This window comes from Sus scrofa, chromosome 2, assembly GCF_054392235.1.
Source record: "Sus scrofa isolate SSC_HxYL_T2T_F1_AM1 chromosome 2, Sscrofa_HxYL_maternal_Yorkshire_Landrace_v2.0, whole genome shotgun sequence".
NCBI classification, from domain to species: Eukaryota; Metazoa; Chordata; class Mammalia; order Artiodactyla; family Suidae; genus Sus; species Sus scrofa.
This window is the reverse complement of record NC_139384.1, coordinates 118,794,034-118,819,223: the sequence shown is the minus strand read 5'-3', so window position 1 is coordinate 118,819,223 and position 25,190 is coordinate 118,794,034. Positions and strand designations below refer to the sequence as shown.

General features: G+C 36.7%; 1 long non-coding RNA gene across 3 annotated transcripts in view; it reads right to left on the bottom strand.

Annotated features, from left to right (window-relative positions):
• LOC146405659 (uncharacterized) overlaps positions 1–25,190 on the bottom strand; it is a 117,209-nt gene that overhangs the window by 74,562 nt on the left and 17,457 nt on the right. For all 3 annotated transcript variants that reach the window (XR_014838453.1, XR_014838452.1, XR_014838454.1), the window contains exon 2: positions 2,813–2,920. This is a non-coding gene — a long non-coding RNA (uncharacterized LOC146405659). The remainder of the gene's footprint in view (positions 1–2,812; positions 2,921–25,190) is intronic.

Here is a 25,190-nt window from a genome sequence, read left to right as displayed (position 1 = left end):
TCAGTGTTTTCCACCTAGCTAAATGGGTTTAAAACATGCTATTACTTAGTTATTATCATGTATGTTATTTCCCTCTTCCTTTAATCTTCTGAAAGGAAGAAACAAATTCTACATTTGCCTCTTATTCTCAATATAGTGCCACAACTTGCCTTTGGCATTCACTTGATACTTAATGAATAAATAAAGAAAAATTGTATTATGTCCTAATATTTTTATTTTGTAAAGTGATATTTTGATTTTTCCAAAAATTAAAATATTTCACTTAATCTTTGAAACAACGTAGTATGGCAGGGTAAGGCATATATTGGATTTTCACCCCTTAGAAATGAAAAGTAAAAACAGAGTCTCAAAATGATGCAATGATTTCTCTTGAATCACACAGTTTATGGGTCCCCTGGTCCCCCACAGGCTCTTCACCTGGACATCCACTGCTTCTGATGACAGCCAGAAAGGAAGTGCTCTCATAGCCCTTCACAGCAAATCCACTGTTTCTGAAGAATTAAGGCTGTTATGGCCTTAATTTTTCTTCCTCACCAGTGACCCATGGCAGAGTCATTCACATCACCATAACATTCTCAAGGCAATTCATGAGGCTTGGGAGAAACACTTCTTGGCACCCATTTCTCCTCCCTATATCCAGCTACAAGCCTACCTTCTCAAAGGAAAAAAAAAAGTATCTTACCTCACTGATTCAATTATTCTGGGCAAATCCTTGACTTTTCTAAACATCAGACCCTCATTTTGAAAAAGAAAAAAACACCAGTACTACCTCATACTATAATTTTGAAGATAAAGATAATGCATAAAGTACTGGCTCATCAAAACTCTCAATTAAAAAGTTATTACAATTAATAATAATGAACAAAACCACAGAGAATCAGATTATACCACCTTCTTTGAAAGGCTTCATTTGTATTCCAGGACAGTCTTGTAACTGGATGATGAGGAAGCAGAAATTGGCCAAGTTAGAGCTTGAATAATTAAGTGGAGGGGAACTCAGTTTTTTTGTTGATTAAAATGAGGGAGTTGGTCTTTTCCAGGCTACCATTCTATGTGCCATGAAAGCATTCTATAGCAATGCTTTAATTTATCCCACACAAATAAATGCCCCCTTCTACAACCAACTCTAGCAGAGTGCCCAGTGTATGGGTTCTTTTCTCAGTCCATGTAATAGACTAAAATTACTCAAAGTTTTATTCTTAATTTAAATCTTGCTTTCATTAAAACATCTAGGACAATATCTTTATATGATCATTGAATTCATCCATGATTCAACTACCTTTTATGTTTTCTGCAAACTCAACACTGATTATTAAGCCTTCAATGTTTTGAAAATAAAAGCCAAAGGAATTATAGATAATGGCTTACTCTAATACCAATAACCTATTTCAACATTTCACGATTTTAATTTTGATTATAATTCCCAAAGAAGCACTGGATTAAGTTCTAATATACTTTTTCTAAAGAGGTCAGTTGAAGATAAGTTCCCATTTTAGTTTCTCAATTAGTAGAACTTTAAAATACTTTTTCCCTAGGATACGAATAAAGTACTTCAAGAGAAATCTAGAGCATTTGTATGAATCCAAGCATAGATATTGTTTTCATGAAATAAAAGGAAACATAAGAGAGGTTAAAGATGATGGCTGCAGCCTAGGAAGACCAACAGAGCTGAAAGGGTCTGACAGCAGGATGTGGGTTATAATGCCTCTGAATGAAATCCTTTTGTGCAAGGGTCTTGCAAAGGGCATCCAGGCAGGACTGTGTGTTTGGATTTAAATTAATCAACCGGTCAGTTCCACAATGCTAAGATTCCTTCCGTTTAACTGATGAAGGCAGGTTTACCGGCAGTTCCTGAACAATGTCAATAGTTTTAAAAAGGTCAAATGCAGCAACACACACCAAATGTCCTAGAGTGAAAAGCACCAGTAACTCCTCCCTCTATAATCTGCTGGGTGTGATTTATTAAATACAATAGATATCCCATTTTTAATTCACTGCCCTGGTTTAATTTCCCTTTTTACCTTTTTTCCCCAAAAGCTGAAACACGGTTATGCATTTTAATGATATACATTACAAGACTGCCTGTTTTATTCTATAGTATGTCTGATGAAAACAATACAAATAGCCCAGCTTCCCTACCTCTTTTTGCAAGGGGGTTGGGTGATGGGGCGGAAAGACATGGAGGTGGAACTATTCTAGTCAAGAGGGACCAAGTACAACCAAAGAATTATCTGTGTTATTAACACAAACTCACAAAAAGAAAGCTATAGCTGTAGCCACTGTCAAATAAAAAATGCTCAAGAAACAGCGTTATATAAAAAGTAAGCACCCCAGCCAGGTGGAAAATTCCAGCTGGGTTCAAAACCATGGATTCTAGCCCTTTGGGAGTGTCTTTAAAATCTGGTGTTTCATTGTTTTTCCAAAGCAGTAAAGGACTGAATGCATTCTTGTAAAATATTAATCATGCGTGTCTTGGGCACTGAGTTGAAAAGGGAAAGGGCAGAGAAGATAAGCCAAGGATACTAGAGGATGAAGTGATCAGAACCAGCTCTTGTCTTATAATACCACAGAAACAACTTCCGGCCCAGGGACTCAAAGGAAGTTCCAAGAACTCAACACAGCCCCTCCCTCAGGCTGATGTCCCTGACCTTCAATCAAGGAAAGGAAGGCATTGTGGCATGGTTTTTAGAGCACAGCACTGGGCCTAAATCCTAGCTCTGCCACCTCTAATCCCTGTGATCTTGGGCAAGCTACTTAAACTCCCAGGGCATCACTCCTGTCACCTATAAAATTAAGGAAAGAATAATCATACCTCTGAAGGTTGTTGAGAGCATTCCTCTGAGCCAGGTACAGTTTCAAGTATCAGGAATACAGTGCTGAATAAGCCATAAAAGGCCACTGATTTCAGGGAGCTTGCATTCTGGGTTGGGAGATAAAACAGCACACAATTAAATAAGTAACATAATCTTATATACATGGCAAAAGGCTCTGAAGAATATATCATAAGATGATGGGATAAGAAACTGACTAGATGGGAGATGACTTAGATACAGTTGTCAGAGAGAAACCTTAGTCTCGGTAGAAATGGCATTTGAATAAGGAGAAAGAGCAAGATACATAAAATCAAAGGACAGAGTCTTCCAGGCACAGAGACCAGTAAGAACAAAGGTCTTAAGACAGGAATGAGCTCAGAAAGTACAGGGAACATGAAGAAGCCCACAGTGACTGAAGGATAATGAGCAGTGAGCAATAAGCGTAGATACCTATTAAACAATTAATTGAAGGAGTCAAGTAACAAATTAATTAATGAATAGAGGTTAAGGTAGAGGAGAGAGCTGGAAATATAAACCTGGGATTCACTAAAAACACAATTTTCTGTAAAGCACCCACCACAGTGCCTGAACAGTATGATTATGGGTAACCAATCTCTTCATTCCCACTTTTCCAAGTAACTTAATTGACATTTGCAGTAGGGAGACTTGTCAGCAAAAAGAAAGAAGGAAGACAGGCAGGGCTGGACTGGTTCAGAGAGAACAAACACGTCTCATGGTACATGCCAGCATCTACAAAATAGTAGGAGGCTTCCTGGTGTTCTGAGTTGAGCAGGATTCTGAGGCCAGCTAGGGACCTGTGCAACAATGTATCCCATTATTTGCAAAATATAAAAATGTGAAAGAGTTCCAAGGCTCTGGAATTGGCGTTTTTTGTTCACCATGAGTTTTAAATATTTTTATTTTTGAGAATAAATAATATGAACTAGATACCATCACTATCCCTATTTTATTTTATTTATTTATTTAATTATTTATTTTTGTCTTTTTGCCATTTCTTGGGCAGGCTCTCATGGCATATGGAGGTTCCCAGGCTAGGGGTCGAATCGGAGCTGTAGACACCGGCTTATGCCAGAGCCACAGCAACGCGAGATCCGAGCTGCGTCTGCAACCTGCACCACAGCTCACAGCAACGCCGGATCATTAACCCACTGAGCAAGGCCAGGGATCGAATCCAAAACCTTATGGCTCCTAGTCGGGTTTGTTAACCACTGCGCCACGATGGGAACTCCACTATCCCTATTTTATAATTAAGAAATCTGAAGCTCAGAGAGAATAACTTATTTGCCCAAAGTGACCAGCCTTCAAGTAGTTAAAACTGAGAACCAAATCTGGGTGTCTCTAACTCCTGAGACCATTCTCCTACCTACAGTCAACATACACTTGTTTTGCAATATAAGCTTCTTATTTGCTTTCCCCTGATTATACTTTAAGGGTCTTTCCACTGGGGCCAAGTGCTCTGGCTCTGGGATGAAATCTTCAGTTCTGGCATGTTCCCTGGTTTCTAAGTTCACATGCTGCTTTCTGAGGAAGCATCCAGGCTCAATTCTTTTCTGTGTTGATGTTGGTGGAAAAAATCTTATTTGTTAAAATGCCAAATCCTATTTGATTTAGAGATTAGATAGTCTATAAGCAACCTGCCTTAATTTCAGCAGCTGTTAGAATTCTAAATTATTTTTACCAACCACCTATCTAGTATTCAACGCCAACCCTACTCTTCAGCTGATAAGCATCTTATCCAGCTGCATTTAAAAACACACACATAGACTTTATCAAATTGTCACTGTCATTGCTGTTATTGTTACCTTACCCACACAACATCAAATTCACACACTTTGACTAAAGAATAGGAATGTTTAGGAATTTAGTCCTAAGGAACAGGAATATTATTTTTAAGGATTCCAGGGCAATGAGAAGTAAAAACTCTTGTACAGGTTACAGACATGACACAATACATAGGCAGAAGAGCTAAAATATATTTAATCCTGAATTGCTTTGTTCTTTCCCTCCACTGCATGCTTTCCCTCCCATTTATTTTTTGTGAGAAGACTTCACAACAGGAGAAAAGTATGCCATAGACTACCTTGATTTGATTCCAACAAACTAACCAGAATTTGAATTTTTATTAGCAAAAGCCATAGGCAAGAGAAATAATATGCTATACCTATCAGAGTGGTTAGTTTTATTCATGAACTCATGCTGGGTTAAGGAGAAAAGAAGATGAAGAAGAAAAGCTAACTTCAAAGCACTATAGAAAGATGATTAGCTCTCTCACCACAAATGAGAATCACAAGCTACTTTGATGTGTGAGAAATTTTAGTGCCTAAATTTAAAGAAAGGACAGCTATGATACAAGCTTAACCATTTAAATAAATCCAATAATATACTTCTTTTGCATTCTGAGAGCCAGTAATTACCTGAGGGAATAAATAAAATTAGAACTCAGCCTCAGAAATTAAGGCTTAAATGCAAAGCACACAAACAATATTCCTCCCTCATCATATAGTTCAGTGGCAAAATGCCAGCTCTAATATGTTCAGTGTAGAAAATATAACTCTCTATATTGTCATTTTCTAACAGTCACCCACTCCACAAGGTACCATGGGCATTAATGGATGGTACCATTAATGGATGCATATCTTCATCTAAAAAATCCAACTATGTATGAATCAGAGTATTATTCACTGTATAAACCATGTGGTACATGACTGCAAAGACTGTGGTTGTATAAAAATTTGCGCCAATACTACGAAACTTGACAATGATCTAAAATTGCTAACCTTAGAACCCTAACTAATCGTTGTCATTTATATGCTGTATGCCATGATCCATCTTCGTACAAGAGTTGAGAATTCTTAGTATGTATAATTCTTAAAGGTGGTGTGAAAATAGGCTATGGAATATACTGTGTAAACGCCAAGAGAAAATAGAATTACTAAGGAGAAAAGTGAATGGATTAAATGTGTGATTTTTCATTAACAATGAATCAAAGATATGGGAAAAGTGGAAGGTTGATAGCATGCATTTTAAATGGCTTTTAACTTATAAGTATATTAGGTCTGATATTATGTGTTAAAATACTTATATTTACCAATATGAATATATTTAAATACTCTTCAAACCTAAATACTGGAACATGACAATTTTCTCTTCTCTCTCCTGCCAAACTTACACGTCTCCATCAACATCTACTTGAAAAAATATGCAAGGCAATCTCAAAAAGAATTACTGTGCTTCATTATGCAAAATGAAAATGCAGCTTTTAAAAAAATATTCTGACATTCAGTTCTGCATGCTGCTACAGCAGGTCAAAAGCCATTAGCCACCTGCTGAAAATATATACAAGAAAATAAAGTGTCCTTCAAAATTATTTCACATATAGTATTCTCAAAGTAAAATGGGTGAGGTTGTATTCTAAATGTTTAAAAATGTGATGCCTCAAAAAGAAATACACGTACCATGGCAGAAATTAATGAATATTAATGTCATAGACATTATTTAATAATGGTCACATAATTTAGAATATTCACATTAGATAAAATACTGTGCCTACTATGAGAGAAATGAATACATAAAATAGGCAACCACCTGGGAGTTTCTATTGTGGCTCAGTGGTAATGAACCTGACTAGTATATATGAGGACGTGGGTTATATCCCTGGCCATGCTCAATGGGTCACTGCCATGAGCTGTAGTGTAGGTTGCAGACATGGCTCAGATCCCGTGTTGCTGTGGCTGTGAGGTAGGCCAGCAGTTGTAGCTCCAATTCAACCCCTAGCCTGGGAACTTCCATATGCCATGTGGCCACAAAAAAACAAAAAAAACAAAAAACAAAAAAAAAAACTCCACCCCATCAAAAAAAAAAAAAAAAAAAAGTCAAAATAGGCAACCACCTCAACACTACATGGCTATTACTGTCTCTCTCTCTCTCTTTTTTTTTTTTTTTGCCATTTCTTCGGCCGCTCCCGCGGCATATGGAGATTCCCAGGCTAGGGGTCTAATCGGAGCTGTAGCCGCCGGCTTACGCCACAGCCACAGCAACTCGGGATCCGAACCGCATCTGCAACCTACACCACAGCTCACGGCAACGCCGGATCATCAACCCACTGAGCAAGGGCAGGGACCGAACCCGCAACCTCATGGTTCCTAGTCGGATTCGTTAACCACTGCACCACAACAGGAACTCCCTGTCTCCTTTTCTTATAAAAGTAATAGACTCAATATGATTTCTGGGATTCTCAAGACATCCTCTCTCAGCATTCAACAGTCTTCTGAGGACTGATCCAACAATTCTTTTGTATCTTTAAGACATTCTACAAGTCTATTTGAGTAAAAGAAGCAAAAAAGGAGTCCCTATGCTATTGGGCATCAAAAATAATTCACAAATCTATCCTGTTTAGCATTTTGAAACTTGGCAATGAAATGTATGGCTCTCTATAATTTTTCTATTAATAAAACCTATTGGCAATTATTAGATAAATGGCCACTTGGCACTTTGTGCAACCAGGTACTAAGCTAAGTGCTTGATGTATCTTAATGTTTTTGGTCCTCAGAACAACTTTATGACATAGGTAACATCCTATGGCACCTTACAAGTAAGGATATCAAGGCACCAAGAGGTTAAGTAATTTGCTCATGGTTATACAGAGAGCAGGTAGCTACTCTTCAATGAGGGCAACATAATTTATAGAATGTGAAGTCCTGAACATGATGGGGAATCCAAGAGAAAGAAAATAAAAAGGGCAAAGTATAAGGAGAGTCAAATGAAAGGATGGAGAGATGCTTTCTCTTTCACTATTTCCTCTAATCTTATTTGTTGACTGTGGTGCTTAACAAAATAAAAAGGTGATAGAATTGTAGCCCAATTTGCAAGAACAAAGATGACTCCAAAAATTAGGGAAGTTCAAATGTTCTCACCAAAAAACACATGAAAAGATGCTTAACATCACTAATTATTAGAGAAGGGCAAATCAAAACTACTATGAGGTACCACCTTACACCATTGAGAATGGCTATCGTCAAAAAGCCTACAAAGAACAAATGTTGGAGAGGGTGTGGAGAAAAGGGAGCCCTCTTTTCACTGTTGGTAGGAATGTAAATTGGTGCAACCACTGTGGAAAACACTATGGAGGCTCCTTAAAAAACTAAAAACAAAACTATCATATGAACAAGCAATCTCACTCCTGGGCATCTATCTATAGAGAAAATCATAATTCTAAAAGATACATGCACCCCACTGTATGTGTTCACTGTAGCACTATTTACAATAGCCAAGACATGGAAGCAACCTAAAGGTCCATCAATGGAGGAATGGATAAAGATGTGGTACATATAAAAATGGACTATTACTCAGCCATAAAAAAGAATGAAATAATGCCATTCACAGCAGCATGAATAGACCTAGAAACTATCATATAAGTGAAGTTACTCAGACCGTGAGAGACAAACATCCTATGATATCGAAACAGAAAAAGCCTCACAGACTTTGGAAAACTTATAGTTACCAAAGGGGACAGGTGGGGGGTGAGTGGGAGGGATGGAATGGGGGTTTGGGTTGGCATATGCACACTGAGGTATATGGAACAATTGGCCAACAGGGACCTGCTATATAGCGCAAAGAATTCCACCCAGTATTCTGTAATAATCTATTTGGGAAAAGAATCTGAGAGAGAATGGATATGCATATATGTATGATTGGGTCACTTTGTTGTACAACAGCCATTATCACAACCTTGTAAATTAACTATACTTCAATAAAACTTAACAAAAATGAAAGATGGATTCCTGCTGTGTGGAACTGCAAATACCCAATGTCACTGCCCAAGCTCTGAGATCACAACTGTTGGATAAACACACATTTTGGTACCATGTCAGATTCAGATTCACGGGCTGGAGGGGCAGAGATAGGTCTATAAGAGTCCTATACTGGAGTTCCCGTCGTGGCTCAGTGGTTAATGAATCTGACTAGCATCCGTGAGGTTACGGGTTTGATCCCTGACCTTGCTCAGTGTGTTAAGGATCCAGCGTTGCCATGAGCTGTGGTATAGGTCGCAGACACGGCTTGGATCTCGAGTTGCTGTGGCTGTGGCGTAGGCCAGGGGCTACAGCTCCGATTAGACCCCTAGCCTGGGAATCTCCATATGCCGCGGGAGCGGCCCAAGAAATGGCAAAAAGACAAAAAAAAAAAAAAAAAAAAAAAAAAAAAGACTCCTAGACTACTTCCCTATAAACCTGGTTCCTAACAGGGACCCAGGGTAACCTCTGATGACTAACCTCGCAAGGTGTCAGTGAGCTCACTGTGGAGTTGGCTCTAGAATTTCCGGCTTCACCGGCGTTTCTCTCACCCACCTGAGCCAATCTAAACCTGCTTATAAGAAATCTTAAACTGGTGCCCCAAATAATGCCAATGTCCCTTCCAGGGACCCTAATCCAAAAATCTATTAATGGATCACAGGAGTTTTTGTTGATGCCATTGGGTAGTTGGATTTCTTAACAAAAAGACATTTCTTCCTTAAAAACAACATCGCAGGCCTCTAAATCTTCCAATAAAAATTAAAAATAACTCTTGGTTAATAAAATATGTATTCAAACAAAATGCTTCTGTTGAAATAGGGTATCTGAAATACGTCAGGAAAAAATTCAATAAACCCACTGATAATAAGGTTGGAAAAGATTTCCTTTTGCACACCTAAAACAAAGGAAACTGAATCTCTGCTTTAACTGGAGACTGTTGCTATTTGTTTTATGGATAAATGCCAAATTATGCATATTTTTGTGACTTCAGTCAAGAATCAAGGTCAATCACCAGATTTTCTCCCACATCAATAAAACAGCAGCAGCATGAATACAGATATTCCTTATCCCTTTCACCATGATATTTCAAACTCAGTTTTTCCCCGGAGAGCTTCTAAGATGTCTTTGTTTGTCAAAAGAGTAGCCATTAAGAAAATCACTTAGCTAATAAACAAGGAAATTAGCTAGCAAGCCTGATACAAAACAGATAGTAGCAATACTAACAGCAATCTGTACACACAAATTAAGGCAGTAAAGAGTTGCTCTGATAAGCACTTTTAAACTGTTAGTGGTACTCAAAAAACTGAGCATCGCTAGTATTAGAGGTCAGACAGCAGTTGTAAACTTTTCTCCATGTCTCATTTGGTTCCCACAAAAATTTCAGTAAGTTCTGAGCTTTATCTAAGGATGTGCAGAGAAGGACAGAAACAGAAGAGAGCTAACAGAATGTATTAGGGCAGGAAAACACTTCTCCCTTTCCAGTCACTTTTCTATACCTTCTTTTACTTGATGATTGAAGGAACCAACTAAACACTTATTTGATTTTAAGAAAAGCCACATAACCTTAAATAAAAACCACAGTGGTCCTGGGGCTTATGAATCTCATGAAAGATGATGCCAGATTTCAAAGTACATGGTTATCAAGCAAAAAATTAACCACAGAGTGTTCATATTTACATTTTACATGATCCATAAATAGTATTTTTAAAGCTAACAATCTTTAATTTTTTTTTTTTGCTTTCAACTTATATACAATTGGGTTTCCATTCTCTATAGTAACTGGTATAGAATAAACAGTTGAAGAATGAAGAAAAATTATACACATAATAATTTTTTGGTGGGGAATAACCTCACTAATAATTGTGAATTTTACTAAATTTTATATTTTATCAAAGTGTCTTCAGTTTTCCACAAAAATTAAATTTTTCCTATAAGTTTACTTTGATGATCTTCTCTCTGATTTTAAAGTAGGAAAGAAAACTCCCTTGGTTTAATCACATCTTACAAAATGCTTGAAATGCTTTGCTCAGCCCTGGGTTTAATAATTCCTCCCTTCAGTTGGTCAGAAACATACCTAAATTGGTCAGCACCTACTCCTGCCAATTCATTCCAGGAAAACATCCATTTCCACCTGCTCAAATCACACCTTTGCTCCAGACTGACCCTCCTGACCCTTCCTTCACTGAGATGATGTCCTGTCTCCTCCTCACTTCCATGGAACCCAATCATCATGGTTAGGGCTGCTTGACCCTCAATACACCAAAAATAGAAGATAACCAGTAGCAGTAATTCACGTTTCAGTAATCATTTAAATTAGCTTTATAAAATAGAGTCTCAAGGGGCAACTGGCCAAGGATAAACTACTTCAAGTACATTCTAAATTCAAAAGTATAAATAATGAATTTTACTTAAAATTCCCCAATAAAGAAGTTAGTGGGTATATGAATATGTTTAATGAGCTAAAAAAAAGAAGGAAATATGCATCAAATTTGGTAAACCAGAAAGTCTCCAGTCAATATAATACAACATATACAATATGTTCCATATATTGCTGAATTTCAAAGTTTTAAGGTTTGGTTTTTTTTTTTTTGTTTTTTTTTTTTTTTTTTTGTCTTTTTAGGAGTACACCTGTGACATATGGAAACTTCCAGGCTGAGGGTTGAATCAGAACTATAGCCGCCAGCCTATGCCATAGCCCCAGCAATGCCAGATCCGATCCGAGCTATGTCTGTGACCTATACCAGAGCTCACGGCAATGCCAGATCCTTAATCTACTGAGCAAGGCCAGGGATCAAACTGACATCCTCATAGATACTAGTCGAGTTTGTTTCTACTGACCCACAAAGGAAACGCCTGAACTTTTAAGTTATAAATGTAAAAATATTCTACTAACTCCAATCACTTTACAAAATTGATAAAGTTTATATATGTCTAGGATAAACGTGTTACTATAATTACTCAACATTTTCAAAATCCTTTTAAAATCTTTTACTAGTTCGGTTTTTTAAATGAGAAAAGATATTATATCACTGCTATCTGAGCTTTAAAATCAGTACTTATGTACCTAACTCAAGTACATAATATATATATAAAATATGCCTGAAATATTGCATTCACCAAATTGTTAAAAGATTTTCTAATAGTTTCAAATTTTTTTAAATTTCCATTTATAAGAAGCTTTTGATTAAAAAATTAAAAACAAAAGCACAAATACTTTAGATTTTAATTTATACACATATTTAAATATGTATCTATGTGTTTCTAGAAATTTTAAAAGCAAAGAATCAGGTGTTCTAGAAAAAAATCCGTAAGGTCAGAGAAGTTATTTTACATAATTTTAAAAGGAAGAAAGCAAAAATAGGTCTAAGACATTATTCTAGTGCAGAAACAAGAAAAGTATATATTCTGTTCCTATGAAGACCAAGACTCCTGACTAACCATAATGACGAAGAAGAGGTTTTTTTTTAGAGAAAAAAAATTATTTCCATGTTACTTGATTAACACTAAACTATACTTGGTAACACTCTTATCTGCTGCCAGAGACTTTCATGTTACTTTTTTTTCTAAAATGGCTCAAGAAAGCACATTTTCTGCTCAAAATCAAATTATCAAACAGTGTGAAACTACCATAAGCCTCAAAAACTGTGAAGTGTATTCTGATTTGCAGGAAAAATAAACTGATGGTAATTAGGTGTTACAAATTCTTCACTTGACAAAATTATAGTTTGTAGAGCTCCTTTAGATCAGGAGCACCTAGAGTGTATTTAGAAGAGATTTCAAATTACGAAAACTAAATTTGCCATAAAATTATTTAGTATTTATTAGTACACTAGTTTCATTCAAATTCTTCATAATGCTAATCAGTGGCAAAGGGGTGACCATGTATTATATGCTTTTGAAAGCTTATGCAACCAAAGAGATCTTAACAGTCAGTTGTTCGGTAAACAGATAAAAAGGCTTGTGCAATTGCCCAGTGGTTTTTGTACAAACACATTCATTTCCTGGAACTTGGTAAAAGCTTGTTTTGAAAATAACCTTATAGTCTTATCACATGCCACTTATCACTATTGAATTGGTGGATAATTTAGGACAATAAAAATTTCCTTTAGCAGTAATATTTTTCTCCATATTATGATTTTTGGCATTACTTTTGTCACCTCCCATCTCCTCTAACATACACAAACCCATATATATATATACATATACACACACACACATATATACACACACACACACATCAATGTTAAATTTGATATGTCTGAAGTGAATTTCTTAAATTCCATAATATTATGTTTAAATACAAATTATAACTCCCAAACAATAAATAGTTCTAATCTCCATTTATGGAAAAAAAAAAGGGCCACAGAATTGCTCACTCTGCTATAAGAAATACTCAATAACCAGCTCATTATTATCTTCCTTATTTGGATGGGTACAACTTCTCAACTTCTCTCAATGTTTGCATATCACCCAGTAAAACAAGTCAACTGCTATTGTGTTTCAGCAATACTTGGTATAATGGAGCACACCCACATGGAAATGTTCACTGAGGCTATACTTTGCTTCACCAAAGCTACACTTTCCTTCAAGAAACTTCTAGCACTTCCTAGTTAACATTTTAGAGACAAGCTATCTGAAGTTATCTGGTTACCTATCATAAGACTGAATGTTTTACAACTAACTGACAGGGTAAGCTTTTCTCACCCAAGGCTGAAGGAAGATAATTTACCTTAAATCTTGCATTCAGAAACATACCAAGAACAGAGTTAAGTCATCTATTTAAAAGGTTTGTTTTATTTTATTTTATTTTTTCCCCTTGGTAACAATTGGCAAAATGCTGAAAACAGAAAAATCCACTAAGAAAAAAAGCAGTTGTTGCAAAAGAAATATACAACCAAGTTAATATCTTGGTTAAACATAAATAGATCTTACAAACAGAAAAGAGGAACACATCAGATTAACCACAAAATGTAGAAATGCAGATGCTAAACATATAAAAATTCTCAAACACCAATGCAAATTAAAATAAATAATCACAATCTTTTACTTCTCAAATTTGCATTAAAAAAAAATCAGAAGTTCATGGTGGTGCGGCATTAATGAATCCGACTTGTAACCATGAGGTTGCGGGTTCGATCCCTGGCCTCCCTCAGTGGGTTAAGGATCCGGTGTTGCCCTGAGCTGTGGTGTAGGTCGCAGATGTTGCTCAGATCTGGTGTTGCTGTGGCTGTGGCATAGGCCGGCAGAAACAGCTCTGATTGGACCTCTAGCCTGGGAACCTATACAGGCCACAAGTGCAGCCCTAGAAAGACAAAGATTAAAAAAAAAAAAAAAGGAAAGAAAGAAAGAAAGAAAAGAAAATCAAACTAATTCCAGGATGGGCGATGGGTGTTCTCATATAGACCACTATAGAAGTATAAACCTGCAGTCTTTCTGAAAGACAATTTGGCACATATATATCAAAAGACTTTTCAAATGTTCATAGCCTTTTACCTAATTTTATTTCATGGCATACGAAAGTTCCTGGGCCAAGGATGGAACCCATGCCACTGCTGTAACCAGAGCCACAATAGTGACCATGACAGATCCTTAATCCTCTAAGCCATGAGGGAACTCCTCCAGGGATTGATTGATTGATTGATCGCTTTTTAAGGCCGAACTCACGGCATATGGAGGTTCCCAGACTAGTGGTCGAATCGGAGCTACAGCTGCTGGCCTATACCACAGCCACAGCAATGCAGGATCCAAACTGCATCCGTGACCTACACCACAGCTCACAGCAATGCCAGATCCTTAACCCACTGAGCGAGGCCAGGGATCGAACCGGCAACCTCACGGTTCCTAGTCAGATTTGTTTCCACTGCACCACATCAGGAACTCCGTCTAGGGATTTATTTTTAAAATATAAACAGAGATAGGCCAAAGATTCATCTTAAAGTACTTTCATCACAGTATCACTTATAATAGCAAGAAAGAATGATATTCTAAAATCCTAGTAGTAGAGGATTGGTACAGGCATAAAATAGAAGGAAATGCAGCTACTTAGAAAGCAGCTGTAAAAGAATATTTACAGAATGAGATAATGTTCACTTTTTAATGCTCAGTGAAAAAATGTGCAGGTTATAAAACAGAATAATGATTGCAATCCTAATTTTCTGCCTCCCTGTTTTGTATCTCTGTGTGTGTGCAAATACACATGGACAGAACACTTAGAGTTGCTGACATGCAAACAAATGGTATCAGTGCCTCTCTCTGAGTCATAACGGCTAATTTTTAAAATACTCTCGCTTTTGTGCTTTTTTTTTGCATTTGCCAATATTTCATAATCAAAAAATATAATTCAAGAAACAATGAGGGGATGAGAAACATATTTGCTCATAAAAATTTAACTGTATTAGCTCTAATACAGGTGATACTCAATTTCTGATAACTAGATTAACACTGCTCAGAATAATGAAAAAGGAGTTCCCATCATGGCACAGTGGTTAATGAATCCGACTAGGAACCATGAGGTTTCAGGTTCGATCCCTGGCCTTGCTCAGAGGGTTAAGGATCCAGCGTTGCCGTGAGCTGTGGTGTAGGTTGCAGATGCAGCTCGGATCCAGCGGCTACAGCTCCTATTCAACCCCTAGCCTGGGAACCTCCATATGCCGTGCGAGCGGCCCAAGAAATGGCAAAAAGAAAAAAAAAAAAAAAAAAAAGAAAGAAAGAAAGAAAAGAGTTTTCCTATAAGAGGTTTGAAACAGACTCTGCTCACAGAAAGGAAGAGAGTGGCACCGCTTCTCTACCCAGCAAAAGCAGCCATGTGAAGCAACATAAGATAACCTAATACCGTACTATTTAGAAAGGTTTCCCACCCCACCACTTGGATTCCAGAGTAAGAGCCAAATTACCCTCATAAGAACCAGAGGCTTAGGTGAAGAAGCTATTAACATAGTAAAATAAGCACAAACACAGCCACAAGATCCACTGCTATCTTTGCACAGCTATAATATGGGGAAAACGGTGTTACTGATCAGAGAGGCAGTCTTTCAGGCAAATACCTGTCCATTTCGTGAGATAATATCAATCTTGTTTTTATATAAACCAAAAATTGTGGCATATTTTATATTAACTAAGATATATTAGTTCCCATAATCTAGTATATCATAACTACATTTTTGAATGCCTGTATTTTAAGAGTTATATTTTCTACCTGTTCACTGAGTAGGCTTAATGAGTTAGTCAGGCTCATTATTTTGCACATGAAGCTATAATTTCCCAAATAAACAAATATCAATCAACAAATATTTATTGAGCATCTTCCATGTTCCAAGAATGGTGTCAAAAAGTGAAAGAAAAATTTGTGAATATGGGAAAATCATTCCCCGTATTATATACAAGCTACAGAAACTGTATTTTTTCCAAATTTAGTGTAACGACAACTACTGAATATTTATGAATGTGAATAATTATCTCACCCTTATGTTTGTCTTATTAGTTTGTTCTCTAACTGGAAGAATTTTATTACTTTATAATACCATTTTAGTAAGTTTTGCTTTTATTATTGTAGTAAAATATACATAACATAAATGCATCTTTTTAACCATTTTTAGGTGCACAGTTCAGTATTATTAAATACATTCACAGTCATGCAATCATCACCACGATCCATCTTCAGAACTTTTTCATCTTCATGATCCATCTTCAGAACTTTTTCATCTTCAATAACTGAAACACTGCACCCATTAAACAATGTTGCCCATTCTCTACCCCCACCTACCCAGTCCTGGTCAACCATCATTCTATTTTCTATCTTTATGACGTTGACCACTCTAGGTACCTCATGCAAATGTAAATGGAATCATAAAATATTTGTCCTTTTGTGTCTGGCTTCTTTCACTCAGCATATTGTCTTTAAGGTTCATCCATACTGCAGCATGTGTCAGAATTTCATTCTCTTTTTTCTTTAACTTTTTTTTTTTTTTTTTAATTTTAGGGACGCACCTACGGCACATGGAGGTTCCCAGGCCAGGAATTGAAATGGAGCTGTAGCTATTGGCCTATGTCACAATGCCAGATCTCAGCTGTATCTGAAACCTACACCGTAGCTCACGGCAACGCTGGATTCTTAGCCTACTGAGAAAGGCCAGGGATCGAACCTACATCCTCATGGATGCTAGTCAGATTCATTTCCACTGAGCCACAATGGGAATTCCTCATTCTTTTTAATACTAAGTAATATTTCATTGTATGGACATAACACTCTATGGTTATCCATTCACCCACTGATGGACATTTGGGTTATTTCCACCTTTTGGCTACTGTGAATATTACTCCACTACTATACAAATACCCATTCAAGCGTCTGCTTTCAAATTGAGAATATATCTCAAAGTGGAACTGCCAGAGGAGTTTTGCTCTTAAAAATTCCAACTTTCAATAAACATGTCTTTTGATTATTTAAAAATCAATGTCATCAGGAGTTACCGTCGTGGCGCAGTGGTTAACGAATCCGACTAGGAACCGTGAGGTTGCGGGTTCGGTCCCTGGCTTTGCTCAGTGGGTTAACGATCCGGCGTTGCCGTGAGCTGTGGTGTAGGTCACAGATGCAGCTCGGATCCCGCGTTGCTGTGGCTCTGGCGTAGGCCAGTGGATACAGCTCCGATTAGACCCCTAGCCTGGGAACCTCCATATGCCGCGGGAGTGGCCCAAAAAAATGGCAAAAAGACAAAAAAAAAAAAAAAATCAGTGTCATCGAATTCAATTTCTAGACTGAATTTTTAACACTAAAATAGCTATGGTATTTCCTCTCACTGTATGCTTTAAAAGCCCAAGATAAAAATAAAAGTGATTTTCATATCTATGACTTGAAGGTGAATCTCCCAATAATGCCACTGTTAGCCAACTTCCCTCTAGCAGAATGCACTGCTCTTTGGTAATGTCATCTATAAATATTCTTCCTGTTTCCCCACACCTCTAGCCTCTGCTCTTGAGTATCAACCATCAGGGCAATTAACCTCCAAACCATTCTGTTCTTACAGCTGATATGTTCCCCTCCAACTATTAACACATCTTATCTCTCACTTTCTGATAACACATACTTATTTTAATAATGTCACCACAATGCTCAAATTTAGTCACTTAATGGGAATAATTCAAGCCAACCGAAATAAAAACAAAGCAATATGTTTCAGAAAACATTATGAACTTCCCTCAACACATCTAACTTCATACCATCATAAAAATCAGATGTAACACAGTTAGCCCATAATATAGGTCTGATCATCTGTTACTCAGTAATGTTACAGAAGAATACCCCTTATTTTAAAATTTTAATATATGAGGATTCCACTCACATTAATGAGTAGTTTTCAAAAATTATATAAATATGAATAGGGCATTTCATTGTTGTTGTGAGCAGAGAAATAATCTAGAGATGCAAAGTCAGCATCTCTGAAGCCCTAACTGTAAATTACCGACCACTTGAAAAGAGAAATGTAGTTCCTATCGAAAAGAGAGTTATTATACCTGCATACAATCCATAATTTTAAGACATCAGTGGCATGATGAAGTTATTAAAGTCTTTCTGACAAAGTAAAGACCATAATAACTCACTACCGCCTTCATCAAAGCTGGTGAGCTACAGAGTATATGAGGGTAATTACCCTTTAAGTAAAGTATGTAGGCAGTTTCTTATAAGTTTTTACCTTTAGTACATAAATTGCCACACTTTGTTAACAAACAGTTTAAAGTAGACCGAATTATGTAATTAAATTATAAGAGAAAATTACTTCATAACTATTCATTCTCACCTAAGACATCAAACATATGATTTCTGTTACTAGGGTCCGGTGATTGTAGCTACCTTGAAATGTCTATATAACTGCATCGTTTAATAAATCCTGATTTATGCATTTACTATATACATGCTAAATCATGACTTAGAGAATTCCAATTTCTTAGATGGGGAGCTATAGAGAGATACTGGAAATACCTACTATTCCTAAGAACATCCAACATTAGTTTTTAATCTAGGTAAAGCCTGACATATTTCCGTTCATTCACCAGGGAATCCACACCTCTGAAACAGCAACTGCCCTCCCGCAAGAGTATCATGGAATATGATTTCCTTGTTGAGAGTTGCACAACAGTTTCCTTCCAGGAGTAAAGATGATTGGGATCTTGTTGGGGTGGATGTTAGACACTTAGAACATAAAGTGGCATATTTTCAATACCTGTCACTGAGCCTAGGAAGTCTGTCACAGCCATGGGCCATTCCCAGAACATAAGAACTCCAAGTAGCACCAAACAGTGTTAGCTGTATTTAGAACCTGCCTAGACACATGCCCAAGTTACAAGAGCTCTGTGGGTCTGACAGGGCCTAGACATAGTATCCTAAACTACATCTATTCCTCTGCTACCTGTTCTAACCCCAACTGAAATGGGTTGGAAACTTTGGATAATAAAACTATTTTGAGGAGAAGTAAAATGTTACAGACAAAGCATATCTCTTTGGCCTTGACACCAGCATAATGTTTTCTAAACTAAGGGAAGATTTTAAGTGAAATCCAGATCATTATAATTCAAGAGTGGTGAGGAACAGTCTTAATTTACAAATCTAAGATGCTTCCAGAGGGACTATCTTCATCTCACTGTACAGTAAGGGTCAAATATATCAACTGGGAATTACTTTTGTTACTACTAATTATAATTTCATGTTGCTTGGTAGCTTTCCTTTATATAACTTTTGATGTAGAAACTTATGCTATATTCTTGACCTTTATACTATGCATCAAAAGAGTAGTAATTTATTTATTCTTGTTCAGAGTAAATTATTGATTTGCAATTGACTATGTTCAGAATGAGGACTAATGAAATACGACTTAAAAATGTAAAGAATTTGGAGCCTAGTTTCTAACTCTCAACTTTGAGCCAAAAACCCGGAATGTGTCAAAATCAAAAGGTATGGGAGTTCCCATTGTGGCTCAGCAGGTTATGAACCCAACTAGTATCCTATCCAAGAGATGTGGGTTCAATCCCTGGAGCCTCGCTCAGTGGGTTAAGGATCCAGCATTAATTACCACAGCTGTGGTATAGGTCACAGATGTGGCTCAGATCCTGTGTTGCTGTGCTTGTGGCATAGGCTGGCAACTGCAGCTCCATTTCAACCCCTAGCCTGGGAAATTCCAAATGCTGCAGGTGCAGCACTAAAAAGCAATAAATAAATAAATGGTACATTTTAATTTATATATATTTAGAAATTACACTACTTTTTGGTGCATATCTACATTTTATATATGAATGATTCAGAATTCAATTCCTAGAAATCTGATGGTTTCTAATCATTCACACCTCAATGTTCAGAAGTTCATAAAGCTGACAGAAATAACATAAAAAAGACTCAGAAATTATCAGTAGCAGCAATTTAGAAAATAAGACTAAGGAGACAGTGAGAAAAATTCTTTTCAATATTAATAAGAACTTACAATTACAGATCACTAACTAAATGCTAACTCATTTTCAAAGTGCTATTACAAATACTAACTCAGTCAATGCTTACAAAAAACCCTATAAGATGGGTAATATCAAGTTAGCAATTTCACAGATGAGGAAACCAAAGCACAGAGGGTTCACATAACATGTCCCAAGTTGGACCTCCTCTAAGTGGATGGGACTCAGTTGACTCCAGGACATATAGGCTTAATCATGACACTAAACTGCCTCCTTTAATAACTGCAATGAGAAATTTATTATTTCCCATCTCAGTTCTTTATCTGAAAATGAATGTGTTTGGTATGTACTTAACACAAGATTGGAGGAGTAAATTTATAAAAAGTAGCTTTTGTTTTCCTATAATTTTGCTAACATATTCTACCAGCTATTAATTACTAAAAATAACTTTACATAAATGATACAAATATGAGAGATTATAGACTTTTTAAAATGCATCATCTTTGGTTCAATCTGAAATGAAACGGACATGTTTAAAAACAAATTTTTCAGCCTGCAGAACGAATGATTCAGAAAATGTAAAATATCAAAGTGAGGACTCCAAGGACCATACCCCAATCCCCATTTGCTTTGAAAGTTCTGGGACCAAATTTTTAACTAGGCAAGACATCTCTTGGATACTTAAAGTTACCTCATATTCTATACTTTTCTCATTTTCTCTAGGCTTACACTTTCTAAAGGTATTTCTACTTTATTTAATGACATGGCTTTATCAACCCAGAAACTTTTTCTTTTTACCCAGTTCACCCCTGGATAACTGGATTCCACAGTTCCCACAATCACAAAATTCCACCAATTCTGTCTCTGAAATGTCCCCTGAGTCTATGACCTCCCACCATTCCTATATTCACTGCTCTTGGCCCCATTTTTCCACCCTCATGATCCTGAAAGGGTAGCAGCTTTTACCTCTGTTTTGTTCCTAAAGTTCCTCACACATGTACTAGAATTCTCTTTTCAGATAAAAATTCTTAGAAGCTTTTAACAGTTTTGAGCTGTTTATAGCAAAGGTTCCAAACTTTAAAGTGCATTAGATTTACCAAAAAGGCTTGTTGAAACAAGCACAGATTGCTGTAGGTGGGGAGGATACGTTCAACTTTCCGATTCAACTGGACTAGGAAGGGGCCCCAGATTCTGCATTTTCTACAAGCACCTACGTGGTGCTAATGCTACTGGGCCAACAACCACATGTTAGCTTCACAACGGGTGCTGTGCATTAAAATTACTTGGGGAAGTTTTTTTTTTGCTCTTCAGGGCCACACCCGTGGCATATGGAGGTTCCCAGGCTAGGGGTTGAATCAGAGCTGCAGCCCCAACCTAGGCCACAGCCACAGCAACACAGCAATGTGGGATCTGAGCCACATCTGCCACCTACACCTCAGCTCACAGCAATGCTGGATCCTGAACCCACTGAGTGACAGGAATCAAACCCACATCCTCATGGATCCTAGTTGGGTTTGTTAACCACTGAGCCATGAAGGGAATTCTAGGGAAGTTTTATAAAATACCCTGCCATACCCTAAACCAATTATATACAGGCACTGATTTTTTTTTTTTTTTCCAATCCTCCAGGTAATTCTGACTTGCAGACAGTACTGTGTACCTGAAATTTGCTAAGGGGGTAGATCATAAGTGTTCTCACCACACAGAGAAAGTGGTAACCAAATGAGGTGATAGCTATATTGATTAGCTTGACTGTGGTGATATTTCACAGTGTATGTGTACAGTAAAACATCAAGGCAAACACCCTAAACACATACAATTTTTGTCAGGGATACCTCAATAAAGCTGAAATAAAGTCAAATTTAACCAGATGTCCTCTATTTTTATTTGGTAAATTTGGCAAGCCTACCCACATTTTCATTTCAAACTGGGCCCTACAAATTGTATAACCAATCCTGACTGTGACAACAAATTTAAACATGCATTTTTGTAAGGCAAATGGATGCACTGAGTGATATATGACATCAGCTAAGATTACACTGAATGAAAAACTTTACTTTTTCTTTAAGCCTCATCCTTTCCTGCCCTCACACCCCCCACATAAACACACCCTGATGTATGACTTTCCTGCCAAGTCTCCATCTGTGCGAAGGTGTAAAAGCAATGCTGCCAACTAGGAAATAACTTGGAAATGAAAGCCCATTAGAGTTTCAGATTAAACCAAACAATATGGTGAGTATAACATAAAGAAAAAAAAAACTTAAAAAAGAAAGATTTTTTCACAAAAGCACAATTTCTTAAAAATAAGAGTTAAGTGGAAAAAAGAAGCCTACATGTTTCTGTGCCAATATCATCAGTGAAAAATGAAATGAGAGAGAAAGAAAGCTGGGAATATAGAACTTAATTGATTCTGCCTTTTCTGCTACCTGGAACTTAAAAACCTAATATTGACTTTAGAAATATTTCTAAACCCTGTGATTCTGTTTTCATTTTTAAATATTATGTTTGAAAAGTTTGCATCCACTTCTCAATAAATATAGATGTTTTTCCTTCAAGTGTCTTGCTGAAATAAGGCCTGGATTTTTTTCTTTCTTCTTTGTAGCTGTCAATCAAATATATTATTTGTGTCTACTTCAAACTCATTTTGCAATAAAGGATTTCAAAATCTTCTCTCCTTCCTCTGGGGGAATAACAAAGGGTGAAACAAACAAGGAAAATGACTTTATATAATCCTTCCATTTCAGATCCTGGTTCTTTCCTGCTATGAACTTCATGCCAGAGGTTTTGCTTTACTGTGCTTCAGATATGGACAAGATGAAAGAAGCTCTTATATCCTATAAAGAGCACGTTCACCTTTGGTGTAAATGCTGGAGAAGAGTGAAGAATGATTTAATCTTTGAAGAAAATATAATGTGTTCTGAAAGTAGTCAGGTTTGAACTTTTCCAAATGTTTAGGTCTTAAGAACATCAATTTCACAAGCAGGCTATAACAGCAATCCATCCTTCATCAGTTCAATGCTTAAGGCTTAAAGCAAGTAGACTAAAGCAGGTAGCAGACAAAAGCATGGACACAGGCAACAGACTGCATGGCTTCAGATCCCAGCTCAGAAACTTACAAGCCCTCAGACCTTGGGCAAGTTTCTTAGGCTCTTGGTACCTCATCCACATCAGATGGATGATAATAATAGTCACCAGTTCAAACAGTTTTTATAAGCATTAAAAGGTACAGTTCTTAGAGCAATGTCTAGTCCACAAAAGCACCATCAAAGTATTGTTATTAATTAGTATTAAAAATATTTCTGGGCTCTATCTATGAATGCAGGACCCATTATATAATAGCTAACTTTCTCACTTATTTTTCCTGATGCATAATGGAGATCAAGATTTTAAAGGAGAGTGTTATTTTACCTTAATAATTCCTTTTAAAAATCAGTGCTTTTAGAAAACTAAAACCAGTTTACAAATATGGCCTGGCTGAGAGGCATGTAATATAGGGGGGATACTCAAGACATGAATCGTAGTTAAGAGTGGCTGCACTTGAGCATTTAGTTCTTTTTTCATCTGTAAAATGAGAAGATACCAGTAAATTTCTAATATTTCTTGCACACCTAAAATTCTGATTTTGTAACCTTTTACATTAATGTCAAACTTGTCAGAGAGGAATGTGGTGGACTCCTACTTATAAAAAGACCTTTCTGGGGCAGATTTTCTTGAAATTCTTGTTCTCTATGCTCTCATGCTACAAAATTTATCATCCTGTACAGTATATACTTCCCACCCCTCCAAAGTCAGGCAATAAAATAATCCCAATGTTAAATGACCAGAAAAACAAGAATGAGGAATTAGTAAAAACATTCATTACTAGCAGAGACTGACAGAAAAAATTAATAATACATATTAGCATGATATGCAATATTTTTATCCATATTAATGAGTATTATAGTATCCTAAAGACACATTTTTGAGCTGGTCAAGACTTTGGAGTAGTGTTCCTCAACCTGGGCAATTTTAACCCCCAGAAGACATGTGGTCAAGTCTGGAGTCATTTTTGGTTATCACAGCTAGATGAGTTCACTGGCATCCAATGAGTAGAAGCCAAGAATGCTACCAAATATCCTCCAATGCAAAGATCAGCCTCCGTAACAAAGAATTCAAAATGTTAAAAGTGCTGAAGTTGAGCAATCTGCCTAGAGCAATGGTTTTCCATAGAGGCAGGACTGCCTCCCAGAGGGCAATCTGGAAATCTGGTCATTGGGGTTGTTATGGGGAGTGAACTATGGCATGAACAGGAAGGGATCCAGAGATACATCACAGGAGGTGCACTACTTCTTCATGAAGTACTCTACCATGTTCTACTCAATTTTCAAATGTTCTCTGAACCATGTAGGTGATGATGATGTGTTTATGGTCACCTATGCTTAGAACTTAATTCCATCTTGCATACAGACACAAAGAATTTTTTTGCATGGCTTTATAATTTATATGTTTAGAAATGAAACTGTGTAAATCAAGAGAAGAGAGTTATTTTGTTTCATTTGAAACTTCTCCAAGAGTTGTTCATCATTCTGGAAAAATAACATCACCAGCAACAACATCATTTGTAGTATCTGAGTGGTCTATGCAACAAAGATCAATCTGTATCTGTAGCCTTCACATACACTGTTATACAGGCAAAAGCTTCTGAATAATTTATTATATCTTCCCAAGTAATCATTAACTAAACATTTACATATTAAAAATATATATTATTTTATTATAAACTACTTGATTTGTATTGCTTTTTTATGTTATAGTTGGAGATTTTATATATACATATAGATTTTTAATTATGCATGCAGTCAGGTTATATTACATATGAATTTCATTTTAAAAAGGGCACTACAAAACATAAGCTATGAGAAAGAGGCACTGGATCCAAAAGAGTTAAGAATCTTTGCATTACTGATTACCTCCTTCAACTCTTTCACTTTATCTAAGTCAAGCTGAAGGCCCAGAGAGGAGCTTAGGATCTTCTGATGGCAAGTCCTGGAGGTTTCCACAACAGGTCATTTTCTTCTACTCTAATCTTAGATCAATGCTATCAATACATCTGAGTTCTAAGAACTGCGTGATTCAAATTCACACAAAATATTTC